General features: G+C 36.2%; 1 non-coding gene across 1 annotated transcript; it reads right to left on the reverse strand.

The window, feature by feature from the left end:
* Window positions 1-17,863: 17,863 nt before the first annotated feature.
* Window positions 17,864-17,996, reverse strand: LOC136321283 (U11 spliceosomal RNA). The gene has a single exon (XR_010728552.1). It is a non-coding gene; the product is annotated as a U11 spliceosomal RNA (small nuclear RNA).
* Between the last annotated feature and the right edge of the window lie 622 nt (window positions 17,997-18,618).

Genomic DNA, 18,618 nt, shown 5'->3' on the forward strand with positions numbered 1-18,618 from the left:
TCTAGGAATTTATCCATTTCTTCTAGGTTGTTGAATTTAGTGGCATAAAGTTTTTCATAGTATTCTACAATAATTCTTTGTATATCTACGATGTCCGTGGTGATTTCTCCTCTTTCATTTTGGATTTTGTTTATATGAGTTCTTTCTCTTTTTTCCTTGGTAAGTCTTGCCAAGGGTTTGTCAATTTTGTTGATTTTTTCAAAAAACCAGCTCCTTGTTCTATTAATTTTTTCTATAGTTTTTCTGTTCTCTATTTCATTTATTTCTGCTCTGATTTTTATTATCTCCTTTCTTCGGCTGGTTTTGGGTTGTCTTTGTTCTTCTTTTTCTAGTTCCTTAAGGTGTGAAGTTAAGTGGTTCACTTGGGCTCTCTCTTGTTTGTTCATATATGCCTGAAGTGATATGAACTTCCCTCTTATCACTGCTTTTGCTGCATCCCATAGATTCTGATATGTCGTATTATCATTTTCATTTGTCTGTATATATCTTTTGATCTCTGCACTTATTTCTTCTTTGACCCATTCATTCTTTAAAAGTATGTTGTTTAGTTTCCACATTTTTGTGGGATTTTTTCCCTCTTTTTTGCTGTTGAATTCTAGTTTCAAGGCTTTATGATCAGAAAATATGCTTGGTACAACTTTAGTTTTTCTGAATTTGCTGATGTTGTTTTTGTGGCCCAGCATATGGTCAATTCTTGAGAATGATCCATGTACACTGGAGAAAAATGTATACTCAGTCACTTTGGGATGAAATGTCCTGTAGATGTCTATCATATCCAGGTGCTCTAGTGTTTTGTTTAAGGCCACTATGTCTTTGTTGATTCTCTGTTTGGATGACCGATCTAGAGCCGTCAGCGGTGTATTGAGGTCTCCAAGTATGATTGTATTTTTGTCAGTTTTTGTTTTAAGGTCAATAAGTAGCTGTCTTATATATTTTGGTGCTCCTTGGTTTGGTGCATATATATTAAGAATTGTTATGTCTTCTTGATTCAGTGTCCCCTTAGCCATTATGAAATGGCCATTTTTGTCTCTGAGTACTTTTGCTGTTTTGTAGTCAGCATCATCAGATATGAGTATTGCTACGCCTGCTTTTTTGTGGATGTTATTTGCTTGGAGTATTGTTTTCTAGCCTTTCACTTTGAATTTGTTTTTATCCTTGTTACTTAGATGAGTTTCTTGTAGGCAGCATACAGTTGGATTTTCTTTTTTGATCCATTCGGCTACTCTGTGCCTTTTTATTGGTGAGTTTAATCCGTTTACATTTAGTGTCATTATTGACACTTGTGAGTTCCTCATTGCCATTTTATAGATTGCTTTCTGTTAGTTTTGTGCCTTGTTTGATTCTTCTCTTTCGTTTTTCTATCTTTTGCTTTTATTTGGTTGTGTTCCATACATCTTTCCTCTGTTGCTATCTTTTTTAAATCATGTGCTTCTGTGGTGGTTTTTTCAATGGTGGTTATCATTAAGTAATGAAAAGGGTCCCTACCCTGTTCATTGTAGCGAACTATTTTGTGAGTACTTTTGCCCTCCATTGCCCTTTGCTACTGTTAATCTTCATCCTCTCCCCCCCTTTCTCATTGTTGTCACAGTTTAAAGTTGGTTTTGTTATGTTCTTCTTGGAGCTTTTACTTGTGGCTTTGTTGTTGTTGTTTTTTTATTCTTTGTATCTGATTGGAGAACCCCCTTTAGTATTTCCTGGAGTGGGGGTTTTTTGGTGATAAATTCTCTCATCTTTTCTGTATCTGTGAATGTTTTTATTTCTCCTTCATATTTGAAGGTTAGCTTTGATGGGTATAGTATTCGTGTCTGAAAGTTCTTCTCTTTCAAGACTTTAAATATTGGGGTCCACTCTCTTCTAGCTTGTAGAGTTTCTGTTGAGAAATCTGATGATAATCTAATGGGCCTTCCTTTATATGTTGTATTCTTCTTTTCCCTGGCTGCCTTGAGAATTTTTTCTTTGCAGTTGGTTTGTGCCAATTTTATTATGATGTGCCTTGAAGTAGGTTTGTTGGGGTTAAGAAAACTTGGAGTTCTGTTTGCTTCTAGAATTTGAGGTTTTAGTTCTTTCCAGAGGCTTGGGAAGTTCTCATCTATTATTTGTTTGAGTATGTTCTCCATTCCATTTTCTCTCTCTTCTCCCTCTGATATACCTATTATTCTTATGTTATTCTTATTGATGGAGTCAGATAATTCCTGTAGGGCTATTTCATTTTTAATTTTTGAATCTCTTTCTTTTTCTCTTTGTTGAGCCTCAAGTTGCTTGTCTTCTATTTCGCTGATTCTCTCTTCTATCTGGCCTGTTCTATTAGCTAAGCTTGTTACCTCATTTTTCAGCTCATGAATTGAGTTTTTCATCTCTGTTTGATTTGTTTTTATAGTTTCAATTTCCTTGGAGATATACTCTTTGTGTTCATCTAGTTGTTTTCTGAGCTCCCTAAATTGCCTTTCTGTGTTTTCTTGTATATCTCTGAGTATTTTTAGAATTTCTATTTTAAATTCTCTGTCGTTTAACTCCAAGGTTTCCAATATCTTAAATTTTTTCTCCATAGATTTTTCCTCATCTCTCTGTGTTACCTCTCTTTCTTTTGTATCCATGATATTTGATTTTCTCTTCTTTAATGGCATCTGAGGGTGGTTTTCTTGATAGTATTAATGAGATTTTATAAGGAATAAAAGGATAAAAAAATAAAAATAAAAATAAAAAATTGCGCATTTTTTTTAAAAAAAATTAATCATTAAATAAAGAAAAATAAAATAAGATAAAAATTTGAGGAAAAAAAGGGAATAATTCCTTCCCCTCCTTTTTTCCTCTCCTCTCCTCTCCCCTCTTTTTTGAGAAAATCTTGTGATGAACTGTGAATTATATTGTACTAAATAGAACAAACAATACCTGTAGTGGAGGGCCTGAGTTGGGGAGAAGTAATATAGGGGTAAAGGAAAAAGAAAAAAAAAAGAAAAAAAAATACAAGAAAAAAATTTTTATATATAAAAAAGGGGGGAGAAGTTTAGACCCACAAAAAGCAAATTAGGAAAAAATTTGGGTCAAGAATAAAATGATTTGCTTTTAGGTGTTGACTGACTCAGAGTTATGATGAGAGGAATAAGAGGGAAACAGGAAAAAGGGGTGGAAAATTAAAAAATTACTATTGTATTTAGTGGAACAAGAACTAGATAAAATGGAGAGCCAGGGATGGGAGCACTGCTAATGTGTTAAAAAGGTGAAGTAAAAACCCTCCAAAATGCCACAAATTTAAGTTTGAGTCCCAGATAAGATAATTTGTTCGTTATTGAAGTTTGAATGAGAGAAGACGTAAAGGAGAGAGGAAGAGGCTAATATAGAGGGAGAAAAGAGAGAGAGAGAGAGAAAAGATGGAACAACTTAAAGAAGAAAAAAGAAAAAGGAGGAGAGAGAAAGAGAGAGTTAGGGGTTTTGGATTGCAACCCTCAAAGAGAGAAAGGAGGAGGAAAAAAAAGATAATGGGAGATGTGACACTTATGGGTAGTGTAGTTCAAAGAGAGGCGAGAGTAAGACTGAGAGAGAATTAAATGACCAAATTGGAGTAGAAAAAAAAAATCAAGAATGAAGAAAAGAGACACAGACAAACAAATATAATACAATGGGATAGGTTATAAAATCTGCAGATTATTCTTGATTTTGAGAGGTTGTCGTCTTGCTTTTTCTTTTCTGTCTTTCTGGTCGGTGACTTTGTACCCCGGGTTCTGCCCCTGTGGCACGCTCTGGAAGAGGTTTGCAGTTGATAATTCTCTATGGTAATGTCATGTATTGGGCTTCAGTCTCGTTGGCAGTCGAGGTTCATTAGTGTTTATAGGCTCCAACAGTGAGAGGATCTCTCACTGTGAGAATGTTCCTGGAGCCTCTCTCCTAGTCTTTCCTTCCACAATTAGAAGCCTGATAATCCAGCTATGGGGTTGCTGCTGCCTCTGCCTGGATAGTAAGAGTCTCAAAGAGCTGGCAACTCCCCACTCTATTCCCACTAAGCACAGGGCTCTGAGTAAGGCTCAGTCAGTCAGACCTGCCAGCATAATCAAGCGTGGCTTCCTCTCACTCAAAGACCTCTGGCTCTGCCCCTCTGTGGGATAACTCGAGTGCCCACTCCTGAGGCGTTCGGAGGAATCTCTTGCCCACTCTCCGTGCGCACCCACCAGGATGTCAGACCAGACAGGTCACACTTCGAGTGAAATCCCTACCCACACGGAAAAGATCGAGCTTTGGAATTGGCTTTCGCTCTATCCTCGTGCGGCTTTCCCAAGGGGCTAGGGCTGCCTGAGATTCCGCTCCTGGCCCGCTCACAGACCTGCTCCTCTGTGGGAAAAACACGGGCGCCCACCTCTGAGGAGTTCGGAGGAATCTCCTGTCCACTCTTCCTGTGTGCGCACTGACCAGATTATGAGTTTCAGGCGGGACGCCTCTCACTCCGAGAAAGCCCTCTGCCCACACGGAAAAGTTACTGGGTTGGAATTGGCTTTCGCTCTGTCCCCGTGCGGCTTTCCCAGGGCGCTGGGGCTTCCGCTCCTGGCCCGCTCACAGGCCTCTGACTCTGCTCCTCTGAGGGAAAACACGGGCGCCCACCTCTGAGGAGTTCGGAGGAATCTCCTGCCTATTCTGCGTGCGTGCGCACTGACCAGATTATGAGGATCGCTCCGCGAAAGCCCTCCTCCCGCACAGAAAAGTTCTGCCGTTGGAGTTGGCTCCAGCTCCCTCCCTGTGCCCGGTCCCCTCAGGGCGCTGGGGCTCCTAGGAGATGCTGCTTTTTGCCCACACAGAGGCCTCTGACTCTGCTTCTCTGTGGGTTAGCACGGGACGCCCACCCCTGAAGTGTTCGTAGGAATCTCTTGCCCACTAACCACGCCAACCAAGAGATGCGGAAAATGGCTGCCCCACTTGTCTTTCTTTGTCTGGGTTTGGCGCGCGCGTGTTAGCTTGAATTGCCCAGGTTTTTCCACGGCTTGGATCTCCGTGCCACAGCCTAGTTTGGCTGTTTGTACCGCAGCCTGGAACTATTCACTCCCTATGCCCGCCTTAGTTTCTATATTCTCAGTTCTCAGTGAAAGCCATCCTGTTTGGATTAGAGAGGAAGGCGGAGCATTTCTTACTCCTTATTTCCCCCGGAGTTTGACCATATATTTAGCCAATCTTTCGCTCGATCCTACCTTCGGGTGTGTTGTGAAGCATCTGAAGACACCAAGGATAGGTTTTTCTGTTTCTGGTTGAAGAACTTGTTGAGTTTATGGGGAGATTTTCGGTATTGCTTCCTACCGCGCCATCACTGTGACCTCTAGGAAATTACTTCTCTTTGACTGCTCCAACTCTTTGTACAAGAGTTGCTTCAAAATCTCTTATTGAAGGTTGACAGAGAATCAAACACAGAAAAAATTAGCAGGGATTTCGCAGGTTAGAGAGCATGACTAACTTATATTTCACACAAAACCCGTTAATCCCCCATGAATAGCCCATTCATTGGGCTATTGACATTTTGCAATATGTATCTGAAAGAAGTGAAGGTTCCTTGGCAATAACAATGTGTCTTAAAATGAACACTAAACAAATTTGGAAGTAAAGATTGATGATATATGTCCTAAAAGAGGGATGGTAAACCAAGACTGAACAGAATAAAACATAGTATAAAAAGCAAATAATAAGATAAGGGAAAACTGCACAATAAAATAAGAGGAATACAAATCAGATCAGAACAACTTCATTTACTTTTTACTATTATTGTAGGAATAGAAATGAACAATGGAAACATGTAGACACTTAAGAGTGGTTATATCTAATTCTAATTATGCCCTGGTTAGCTCTGTATTCAATATAATCCTGTTCACTAGTTGGTTCAGGCATTTTCAATCTCTTTCTCCTTCCCTCGTCTGTCTCTCTCCTCTCATTCACACACACACACACACACACACGCACACATGCGCACACACACTCTTAATAAAATCTGGAGTTATATCTAATAGATATTTGGACTGAGAAAATACTTTATATTTTATTAAAAATTATTATTTCCTTAAAAAATCACATTAACAAGGCATATATTTTATCTCTGTGTTTACACATCACAACAATACATTTCCTTTTCATAACAACCACTACAATTGCATAGTATGCTTTATTTGGCTTTGTGGATATACAGCATGCTTATGGGATGTGTTACATCCCATAAGCATGCTATTAATAACTACTTATAATTTATTCATTCCTCTGACAGGAATCTTATTTTTCTCTCTTATTGACCAAAATTTTTCACTTTTGAATTTTCATTAAACTTTTATTCATGTGTATTGTTCACTATTTGTCACTTCAATTGTTTTAAAATTTGACAGGCGAAAAACCTATTATAGAATTGAAGTTAATATCTCAGAAAAGGGGCATGACTTCAGAATTCATAGTTTTATTGCAATCTGATCTTATGCTTTGATGCTTCTAACTATACAAGCAAATTATTCATAAATGGAAATAAGTTTTAAAAGAGTACAATAACCAAGGCTATGAAATTCTCCCAATGCTAAATGAGAAAATGTAATTAGCTAAATATCTTAATTCCTCACAAAATTTTTATGGAATGCCTTGATGTTATCTATTTTCTTCAAAAAATATTTACTTTGAATACTTAATTATAAAATTTCTATAGATTTTACTTAAACAAAAATCACCTTATAAATTGGCTAAATCATTGAGATTAAGACTACATTATGATTTTCAGATAAATCATTTAAAAAGGAAATTCATGTCAACAACCTCAGGATTACTAGCCATTGTTACATATATATATATTTCTGTTATATGCCATTCTTAAGAATAATCTTATTCTATATAATCAATAATTAATATGTCTGTCCCTACCATTAGAATATATATATCTAGGAGAGTGTCTTGAGCCCCAATGTTTAAAGAATGGATAGATGAATAAATAACATAGACAGGTTAGTGCATCTACCAACTATTGGGTATTGTATATATTATAACTATTATATGTATACTAAAAACTTCATTGTTAAAAAATGAACAAACAAAACAAGTCTACCTTTCCACTGACGCCAAGGACAGCTCGACTAGCTTTGTATACCTAGGTGGCAAAGTGAAGGTATCTTCTGGCTTTTATGAAATGCATTAGAAAATTCCCAAAATTTCTTCTTGTCTGAACTATATACATTTCGCTTCTCTTTTATTTTTTATTTTTCAAACAATTGCATCATATTTTCCTTGATATTTCACCTGTTGTATCCCTACACTATGATGGTTAGGTTGCCTGTACTGAAGCAAATCTATCCATGTCAACATGTAGGTGGAGATGATGGAGACGGACAGAATCGGGCATGTATACTAGTTGACCTTATGATCATTCTTCAGGGTTTTCATTTTTATTTTTTCATAGCTTTATACTTTTTTCTTGATGGCAAAGAACTGTTTTAATAATGAAGGGTTTACATATTTGCCCACTTAAGCTTCCAATTCACCTCAAAAATTTTTGGTGGAACCATTAATTATAAGATTATTGCTAATAACTATTTTCCATCTATAGTAAATATTCTCAATTATGTTAGAATTGTTTAGTAACATTTTGTTTACAATAATAAATTTTAGCTGAGAGTAATGGTAAATTAAATTTTAATTCAGGTATAATTTATTGATATTTTATTGAAATTTCAAAATGTTATAGATACCAGTGAGATACGTTCTATACCTTTCATCTTAGATAGTCAGCAATACATTTATTAAATTTGTATCAATATTGTAGCAAATTAGCAATCTGTCTCATGAATATACAATTTTATGTGCATATTTACAGATGAGTAAAATATATTGGCATCAAATTTGTACACAACTAGGCATCTTTACTTATAAGTTTACCCAAACTAAGATATTTATTTATTTATTTATTTATTTATTTATTTATTTATTTATTTATATTTTAGTGAGAGGAGGGGAGGTAGAGAGATAGACTCCAACATGTGCCTGGACCGCGATCCACCCAGAAGCCCCCTACAAGGCAATGCTCTGCCCATCTGGGGTTATTGCTCTATTTCTCAGAAACCACAGCCATTTTTTACTGGCTGAGGCTGAGGTCATCGTGCCTGATGCCAACTTGCTCAAACCAATTGAGCCATGGCTGTGGGAAGAGAAGAGAGAGAGAGAGAGAGAGAGAGAGAGAGAGAGAGAGAGAGAAAGGGAGGAGAGAGGGGAGGAGAAGCAGATGGTTGCTTTTTCTGTGTGCTGTGACTGGAATTGAACCTGGAACATTCACATGCTGGGTCAATACTGAGCCAACCAGCCAGGGCCTCTAAACTAAGACAAAAGAAAAAAATCTTTTCAGTTCATTAAGTTCAAATCCATCTGGTGGCAAAGAGAAGTGGATTGGCAATCAGTGAATTAGAAAAACGTGACTCTATATTCCAGTGCACTGAGCCAAAGCATTATTTTATTATTTCCTTAAATGTAAGGGCTGAATAAGTTATTTCATTAAAAATGATGGTGCAGTAAGTTTAGAATCTCTATTTGCATATTACTTCTGCATCTATGAATTAACATTTGATGTACTCCCTTTAGTCAATTTGTGCATATGCACAGACAGATTTTCATTAGATCTACAGCAAGCTGCTGCCTGAAATACAAGTCAAAGAATAGAGCCTTCTCAAATGGTTTAGAAGAAATCTTTAAGATTAATAAAATGTTAGTTGAACCCTCTGAATTTAAGAATTAAAGATGAAAGAAGAGGAAAGATAAGAAAAGGAAAAGAAAATACTTGCAGTCAGGTTCTCTGGTGAGGTTCCTGAGCCAATTAAATATTACTCCAGAGGGGAACATACAAAGCATGGAAAGTCACTAAAAGTGTATCAACTCTAAATATAAAAACATTCCTCAGGAAACAGTGGTGACTTTCTAAAAATGACTTGAAAACAAACCAAAAGTAATACAAGGGGAGTGTTACTGTTCTCGAGAGTAAACAGTTTTTACAAAATATTGTTTCAGTGGAAAATTAGTGCTTTCCATTGGTCCTGAGTCTAGCCTTTTCTTAGGGAAAATTACCTTTCCTGCCTTGGGTGTGCAATGCAGAAATTGGTCAAATTGCTCTGGCTGTGGGCTTACCATTTAAAGCTAAGGTGACTGTACACACACTGCCTTCCTCCTTCCCTGTGAAAATAGGCTTCTTTAAGAACATTTTCTTACAGGATATATGTCCACTTATCCTGTAAGATATCAAGTACTGAATAGGAAAGACTAAATGGCTAGTCTTCTATTTAAAAAATAAAGAAATCTATAATTGCTACTGCTAAGTCCCAGCTTCACTAATGATGCCTTCCTTTGGAAACCTTGCTTTAGTTCTTTCCCAGCAGAGAGTGGAGGTCCTACAGATTTAGTATTTTAGCTTTTCCAACTGTTTACTGAACTGGTTACCTTAATAAAGGTACAGCCTTAAAAAGGTGACTGCAATTTGTAGTTCGACTGTGGTTAAATTCTCCATTAAAGCATAGGTGCACGTGCACGCGCGTACACACACACACACACACACACACACACCTATTCTTCATATTTTAATTTGTTAAAAAAAAACAAACCCTTGTCTAATTTCTATCATTATGCATCATTACCAGGAAATGAACCACGCAAGTGTTTTTGCCATTTAGACAGATTGAGGCAGGAGGACTTGAAGAAGAAGAATAAAAAGTCACGTTGTGCTGAACCCTTGGAGAGTAACCAGGAAAAATTAAACTCCTCAAAATGACCATCTCATCATTTTTAGAATGGGAGTGGGCACCCAACAGAAAGTGGTTCTGCAAGAAGCTAAATCTGTGTCCTTTCTGTAAACCAATAATCATAGAGGAATATTAAGCTAGTTTGCAAATTTAAGAAAGGCCAGAGTGTGTTCCCAATTAAAAAAATTAACATAATGAAATTTGGCATACAATGTGTGCTGGCATGTTGATAATTAGATTATGCAGCTTTTGAATTTAACATGAATTGGATTATTGAAAGTAACCAGTAATCACAAATACAAACATCTTGAAATTGCAACTAAGCTTGTCAATTTTTTTAAAGTTTGAATTTTTTCAAGTAAGAGCTCTGCTAATATAACTGGATATTGTAGCTATTTGAATCTGTTGAAGTATGTTTCTTATCTCTTTCATTTCCATTTTAGGGGGTGGGTGAAACAAAAGGATTATGCAGTTTTGGAAAGGATCTGGGAAAAACACAACAAATCTAAAGTCCTTTCATCTCCATCTTTGTAAATCTCCAACCTGGACAGGACCAAGAAATACAGCAGCTTTTCCTGCTTGTAAAGAAGTCCTAGGGAACTAATCTGCCAAGCGTGGCATCAAAAGGCAGGAGAAAAACCAGGTTCTCACTTCACCTCACGCTGTTGGACGCTGTTGAAAGAAATTCATCTGAGCGGATTTAAGACTGGGGGCTTTATGTCCATATGGATTGGCAGTTGGTGAAACCTCGCTATTAATGGTGCACAATTAATAAATAATATGTCTTTATTTGCTTCAGTAGCTGTTCAAGCATTAAAAAGCTTATAAAAAGATTGCGTAGACAAAAACCCCACATATGGGTAAGGTCTTGATCCATGCTGGATGTCTTCCATTCAGAAATCCCATCTGCATTTTCGTGGTACATCACCCCCCAAACACCAATTTGTTATTCATTTTACCAATACGAACCAGAGAAGTGGGTATATTTATTGATAATTCTAAAAAACAATAGCATTAAAAAATTTAAAGAAAGAACAATCATACCCCATAATGTTATTGTTGCAGCCTGCAGGAAAAAATTTAGATCTAAGTAACTACACAGGGTAAACTTGTGGCTTCTCAGAGCACTTACATTCTTCCACATGATAAATGACTCTAAGACACCTTTGTGATTATGATTTCAGAAGCAAATTAAATTTCAAAATTAAAACAAATTTAATTTTAAATGTTTCTTTGATAGCACCTATCCAGAGCAGACCTTACCAAGAAAAACTGTAGGCTCTGTGATCCTGAGCTTTTTTGACCTCATTTAAACCCTGGGATGAAAAAAATAAAGACACCAACTAATAAAAGTTTCTGTTAAAATATCTGATGCAGCATAATGCTAAATGAAGTCTGAGGATTTCTCTGTGCTTGCAAGATCTTAATTCAAATGATATCAAATACGATCCATTAACAGATTCATTTCAATTATTTTCATTTTGTATTGATAGCAACTGAGTACATTCAATGTTGTTGAAAGAATAACCTGATCACCTTACACTAACAGTAACTTTGTAAATGAACTAAAATGGAAATGACAGCACCTGGACTTTGTGTCTCCAAAAATTGACTCATATGTCATGGACATATGTTGACATTAAAGAACATGGTATTATAAGGATGTTGTCACCTTTTCTGTCTTTTTTGTAATTCTTCCAGGTGGGAGTACATGCCTGAATTTCATTTTTATTTTTTATTAATTTTTTTTTTTTAATTTCAAGGAAACTCTGTGTCTATTACAAGTAAAACTTTCCAGGAAAGCTTATATGGCATTGCTGTTACATGAGTGACATTTGCAAATATTGAGCATAATTCAGTTTCCTTTGAAACTGGTCACAGTATTTCTACAAGAAATTCAGTTTAACAGGTAGGTTGTAGTGAATCTGCAGATAAATCAGTGAGGTTATTTTGGATGTACTAAGTAAAGCAGCCATACTCTCTTACACTCGTTACTGTATTACTCCATAATACACACAGTTAAGGTTAGCCTATTTTAAAATGTCCTTTTAAAATTAGTACAATAATTAATTATTTTGGTTGACTTATTAAATTTATTCATTGCCAAAAGTGAGAGCAAATTTAAAGAGATAAAAAAATTAACCCCACAGTTCTTTTTTTAGGATAACACTTCCTGGTCCTTTAGCAAGCAATTATTTGAATAAATGCTGCATTTGCTCAGAAATTACATGGTTGCTTGCAAACAGACTTCAAGATTTTTAAATGCAGATTTCTAGGAGTAACTTCACTTCAAATGGGATTGGGAGAAACTGCATTTTATATTGTAACCATGGTAAAATGTGGCAGGTTAGAAATCCTGTCAGTCATTGATTTACTGCTTCACTGTAAGAAAACACTTTTAAACAACACCCCCAGGACAGACAGAAGCTCTTCTTTATTGATAAGGTGTCCGAATACTACATCAGGTAGCCACTAACCTTAAAAGTGATATATGATTTTAAAAACCCAACTAAAGATTAGTTTAGTTTTATCATTTTTAAAACGACCTGAAAAGATCTTTTGAATTATATCTTTTTTTCTGGTCTGTGCAATACAACCCACAACAGAGCAGTTAGCTCATAAAAAGAACGCACATTATGAGAATGGTCTACATTTTCACATTTTGTTTATATTTTATTGCTTTTACTTGAGTTAACATGTGGTATATTTTTACAAAGCCTGATTGTTCACATATTTAATTTCTATGCCCATAAAAGCCATATATTTTTAATACAATCCAACCAGCAGGAAACGATCAGACTCTACTAAATATTTTAATATTAGCCTGAAGTTGTGAAGTGAAATATAAAAGGGAAAGTGGTTTTAGAGCCTGTGACATTTCACACTATTCCATTAGTAATAAAGATATATAAATCAACTTTTCTGGAATGTAATTTGGGAATTTTAAAATCCTAATACCAATGCTCTGGAATAATTAAAGAAATATGATATATAAAGTCAACAATGAACATAACAGAGTATATTTCTTTTTTGTTACTAACTCCCTTTCCATTATTAATGCAAGAAAATTTTATTTTAAAAAACAATACATTTATTACTCAAACAGGAATTCTGGTGGTTTGTTAATTGGAATACTGTGTTGTTCTTATACCTAATATATAAAAATTACTGATAAATTTTTGAGTCATATTTTAGGCATTAAAAAAAAATCACATTTCTGTTTACAAAAGCACTATTTTTACATCCTCTCTTTTCTCCTGCTTGTAAACTACTTGATTTTTAAATGGTAATACTGTAACCATCCAAATTATACACTGAGTGGAAGGTTATTGATCATTCCTATTATACTTTATAGGAGGGTTGGTGTTAAGAAATTGGAAAGCAGAAAACAGATAAATAAAAAAAACACCAAAAATATTTTTAACTTCAAGTTTGAAGGCAGGCTATATGTGAGAAACACAAAGTGTGCAAAAACTTTTATTTATTGATTGACTAATTGATTGATTGATTGATTTTGTGACAGAGACAGATAGAGTGATAGATAGGGACAGACAGACGGGAAGGGAGAGAGATGAGAAGCATTAAGTTTTGATGTGGCACCTTAGTTGTTCATTGATTGCTTTCTCATATGTGCCTTGATGGGGTTGGAGGGAGGGCTACAGCAGAGCGAGTGACCCCTTGCTCAAGCCAGCAACCTTGGGCTTCAAGCCAGTGACCTTGGGCTTCAAGCCAGAAACCATGGGGTCATGTCTATGATCCCATGCTCAAGCCAGTGACCCGGTGCTCAAGCTGATGTGCCCGCAATTAAGCCGGATGAGCCTGCGCTCACACTGGTGACCTTGGGGTTTCAAACCTAGGTCTTCTGCATCCCAATCAAATGTTCTATCCACTGCGCCACTGCCTGGTCAGGCTTACTTATTTATTTTAATGAAGAAGAATCATATAAGTGGACTCTTCAAATATTCCTTTCTCATATTAATCCATAAAAAGTCATTAATACCCTGACCAGATGATGGCACAGTGGATAGAATGTGACGTGGGACACTGAGGACCCAGATTTGAAACCCTGAGATCGCTGGCTTGAGAACTAGCTCACCAGCTTGAGTGCAGGATTATGGCTTGAGCTCAAAGGTTGCTAGCTTGAAGCCCAAGGTCTCTGGCTTGAGCCCAAGATTGCTGGCTTTAGCAAGGGGTCACTGGCTTGGCTGGAGCCCCCTGGTCAAGGCACATATGAGAAAGTAATCAATGAATAACTAAAAGTGCCATAAAAACAAGTTGATGCTTCTCATGTCTCTCCCTTCTTGTCTGTCTGTCTGTCGGTCTCTTTCTCTCTTTAGCTTTCTAAAAAACAGAAAAAAAAATAAGTAGTTAGTAGACATTTTGCATACAGTCTTCACAGAGAATATTTTTGGAACACATTCACTTTGAAAAAGAATCCCATCTCCTGAGGTTGATATATGGAATTGGCTTGAACCATAAAATAAATATCATATAAACAGAAAAATATAGCATTTATAATAAAGAAACCAAATGATAGTTGAGACACACTACTTCAAGGCTTTATATTCAAATTTTTGAGCACTGTCAGAGAGCAGATATTTCAGTGAGCTCAGTTCTTTTCCAAGGGTGGATCTATGTGGGCTGGATAAGGGGATCAGAGACCCAGACATACCTGGGAGAGGAGAGAAGTTTCTGTACATTATTTTAGAGAGAGAAATATTCAAGAACTGCAACTCTGCTTTTTAAATCTTCAATTTCTTCCTAATTTCCTAGATATATTTAACTTCTTACATTTAGCTCTTTTAACTACTTTTCTACACTCACCAGTTCCCAGATATACCATGCATTCACACCTTGATTAACCACTTTCAGATCCCAGAGTGTTAGCTGCCTCTGCAGCTTTGCCCAAGCTGTCCCATGTTTGAAATGCTCTTTACCTCTGAGTCTATCCAAACCTCTACTCACCTTTGAGTGTTAGCTATCATGTCACTGATTTGGGGCAATGTTACCTGACCCACATTAGATATCTATCCTTTGTGCCAGCATTATGACATATGGATTTTTATTATATTTATCAGAGTGCATTAAAAATATTTAAACACATCTTTCCCGCCTGACCAGGCGGTGGCGCAGTAGATAGAGCGTCAGACTGGGATGTGGAAGGACCCAGGTTCGAGACCTCGGGGTTGCCAGCTAGAGTGCGGGCTCATCTGGCTTGAGCAAAAAGCTCACTAGCATGGACCCAAGGTCACTGGCTCGAGCAGGGGGTTGCTCAGTCTGCTGAAGTCCCGCAGTCATGGCACATATGAGAAAGCAATCAATGAACAACTACGGTGTCGCAACGAAAAACTGATGATTGATGCTTCTCATCTCTCTCCGTTCCTGTCTGTCTCTCCCTATCTATCCCTCTATCTGACTCTCTCTCTCTGTCCCTGTAAATAAATAAATAAATAAAAATTAAAAAAAAAAAAATTAAACACATCTTTCCCACTGACCAGGCGTTAAACTCTTAGCCAGAGGGAAATTCACTTATGATATTTTTTCTCTAGATCTTTGGTTCCTAACATAATGTCTGATATGTTTCAGAGATATAATTCATTCTTATTGAATAAATGAATGGATAATAGAAGAATGTTTGCTTAGGTACTACAGTTTAGGGAGATCACCAAATAAGCAATTAAAAAGAAGATAAGACATTTGCAAAGAGAACAGTATGTTTTAGTACTGTATTTAATTTACACTGCTGAGGGTATTCTTTGGGAGTACTATGAAAGAAATATGAGATGATAGAAAAGAAAAGGGGTTAAAATAATGGCTATGGAAATTGATGTACTTGAACCCATGGGCTCACTTAAAAAAAAATGAAAGAGCACAGAAGAATATTTTCTCAAATATTTTGGTCAACTAAACTGTGTTTTTCTCTGTTTTTTTTGTTTTGTTTTGTTTTTTACTGATCCATTTGAATTCCATTATTACAAAGGTTATCCATTCTGAGCTTTCCAGCTACTCTTCAAGTACATGCATCTGGAGATCATTCTGATAATGATCTTTAAGATGCCAGGAAAACTATGTTGCTTTGTTATCTGATCCACACAGTTTTGAGGCTTCTACTCAAACTATGCATACATATTTTTTTGCAATAATAGCTAAAAATTAGTGAGCTCTCAATTTGTACTAAGCACTGTTGTAGATACTAGACATGTACTCATTTTTTAATCTCAATGATTTATGAAGCAAGTATTATTTTATGCCCATTTTGTAAATAAGAACACTGAATCACAAGGAAATGCCCCACGTCACTTTGCTAATCAGTGAACATTTGAATGAAATAAGCCATAAGAAATGAAAGCAAAAATGTATGACATTTGTTTCTTACAAATAAACAACACAAGTTCTTCAGTGAATTCTTTCATATTTTAATATGCTATTAGCTATAATAACTGGTCCTATTTCTGAATTCAACTCTAATGTCAATTGAATGATTGCCATGTTATGGGACAAAAAAAAAAATCAATCAAAAGCCTTTTTTAATTTTAACAGATATGTACATGTGATTCTATGCTCCTTTACCATAATCCTAAAAGAAAGCTTCCTATAGTTAAAGAAAGAGAACTATTATTAATAAAATTTTCATTAATGCTAATTTTGCAACTGTATTTTTAGTTACATATCAAAGTATATTGAGACATTTCTGTATAATCAATATATATTATTTATTTATTTATTATTAGCAAGCACACATGTGAGAGAGAAAGAGAGAGGGATAGATAGGGACAAACAGACAGAAAGGGAGAGAGATGAGAAGCATCAATTCTTCATTCTGGCTCCTTAGTTGTTCATTGATTACTTTTTCATATGTGCCTTGACAGGGGCTTGGGGGGCTTCAGCAGAGCAAGTGCCGCCTTGCTCAAGCCAGCAACCATGGAGTCATGTCTGTGATCCCATGCTCGAACCTCAGAGTTTCAAACCTGGGTCCGCAGCATCCTCTCAGGCTGAGGCTTTATCCACTAAGCCACCGCCTAATCAGGCTCAATATATATCATTTATTTGTTATTCTTCTACATCTTGGAGCTTAATTATTTCAAAATTTTAAAATGTTAGTAGTTATATTATTTTGAACTTTGTTATATATTGTGTATATTTATTATATACATTCGTAGCCCTTTTATAGTCCCTGGGTTTTCATCTTAACTATTCAACTGCCAGCCAGGCCTCTTCAGGGATTTTCCACCATTACCTAATTTACAGTCATCCAAAACAAATTCACTGTCATTACCCAAATACAGTTCACATCTCAGATCACTTTATTTTTATCATAGATGTAATTCTCCCAGGATCCTAGCTTGAAAGCTTGGAAACTTGCTTGACTTCATTCTCAACCACTCTCTCTCCAAACATTAAATCACCAGGCCCTTCCTTTATTTACTTATGTGTTCCTTTTCTCTCCTACCTGGCCTGCGTTGGTCCAGATCCTACCACAGCAGCAGAGAGTACCATTAGAAATGCACATTGATCTTCCTGAAAAACTGCTTTGATACATCTTTTCCTCAAACATTTTAAAGGAATATGGCCAATTACATGATATCCCTTTTTTTTTTTTTTAAGTCTGCAACTTAGCATCTTTGGGTATTAGCACTTTGGGCACTTCTTGTCTCTCTAAATATACTGCTCATAAAAACTAGGGCAAAAGTAGGAAACCTATGGCTCGTGAACCAGATGTGGCTCTTCTGATGGCTGCATCTGGCTCGCAGACAAATCTTTAATGAAAAAATAATGTTAAAAATATAAAACATTCTCATGTATTACAATCCATTTATTGCCTACCGCTCATGTTCATGGTTGTGGGTGGCTGGAGCCAATCACAGCTGTTCTCCGGAACAACACCAAATTTTTATTGGATAATGTGTAATGTACATGGGTCGTTGTATGGCTCTCACAGAATTGCACTTTAAAATATGTGGCGTTCATGGCTCTCTCAGCCAAAACGTTTCCCGACCCCTGAACTAGAGGATATTTTATCACTTCATATTCATTTTGAAATATCACCTAATTTTTGTGAGTAGTATATATCCTCATCTATACTCTCCTCATAAATATTCTTCCATTTCAGCATTGTGTGTGTGTATGTGTGTGCATGTGTGTGTTTTGTGGGCATCAGCACCATTGATCACCAGCTGCCTGGATACCAAAAAATAGGCTTCTGAAGTCTCTTGATGTCGATTACACACATAGAATAATCAACCTGTTCTATGTGTGCAACTCATGACAGAAGTCCCTTTTCTTCTGTTACATATTATTTGCACTTTCTTTTGTTTATGTTTTTTTCTTAATTTTGCTGTCTAAAGTGCCCTTTCTGTCTGTCCTTGCAATCCCTTGAGCATCATTTTGTCCTTGGGTTTATGTCAGCCTGACATACCCCACAAAGCTCTCCCAGCCATGCTGTGACATCTCAGATGCTTCTCCCTTATTACCTGTGTCACTTACTGGGCACTCCACATAGGTAGCTATCTACTTAAATGAGTGGTTCTGTATGAGTGTCCTAGCTCTTAGACTGTGCTATAGAGACTTAAAATAAGGATTAAAAAATTAACTGTTTAGCTCTATATTTTTTATTTTTATTAATAATAGCTATATTTGATTGGAAGCTTTGTTTGGGGTTATGACTTTCAACTATTACATTGGATGCTCTGTTATACTACAGTTTCAATAAAGGTACTATAAACTGAATAAAATTTGGATTGTAAATTTCTTAACAATGCTTTTTACTTATGATTGTCCTGTACTTCATATGACCCCTTCATTCTGCATTAGTATTAGTGCTAATGCTTCCTTACCTAGACTTTAGGGTAGTTTTTCTCTCTTCAATCTTTTCCATCTTCAATGCGTTTCTTTATTGAATATT

Source organism: Saccopteryx bilineata, chromosome 1 (genome assembly GCF_036850765.1).
Source record: "Saccopteryx bilineata isolate mSacBil1 chromosome 1, mSacBil1_pri_phased_curated, whole genome shotgun sequence".
NCBI lineage: Eukaryota > Metazoa > Chordata > Mammalia > Chiroptera > Emballonuridae > Saccopteryx > Saccopteryx bilineata.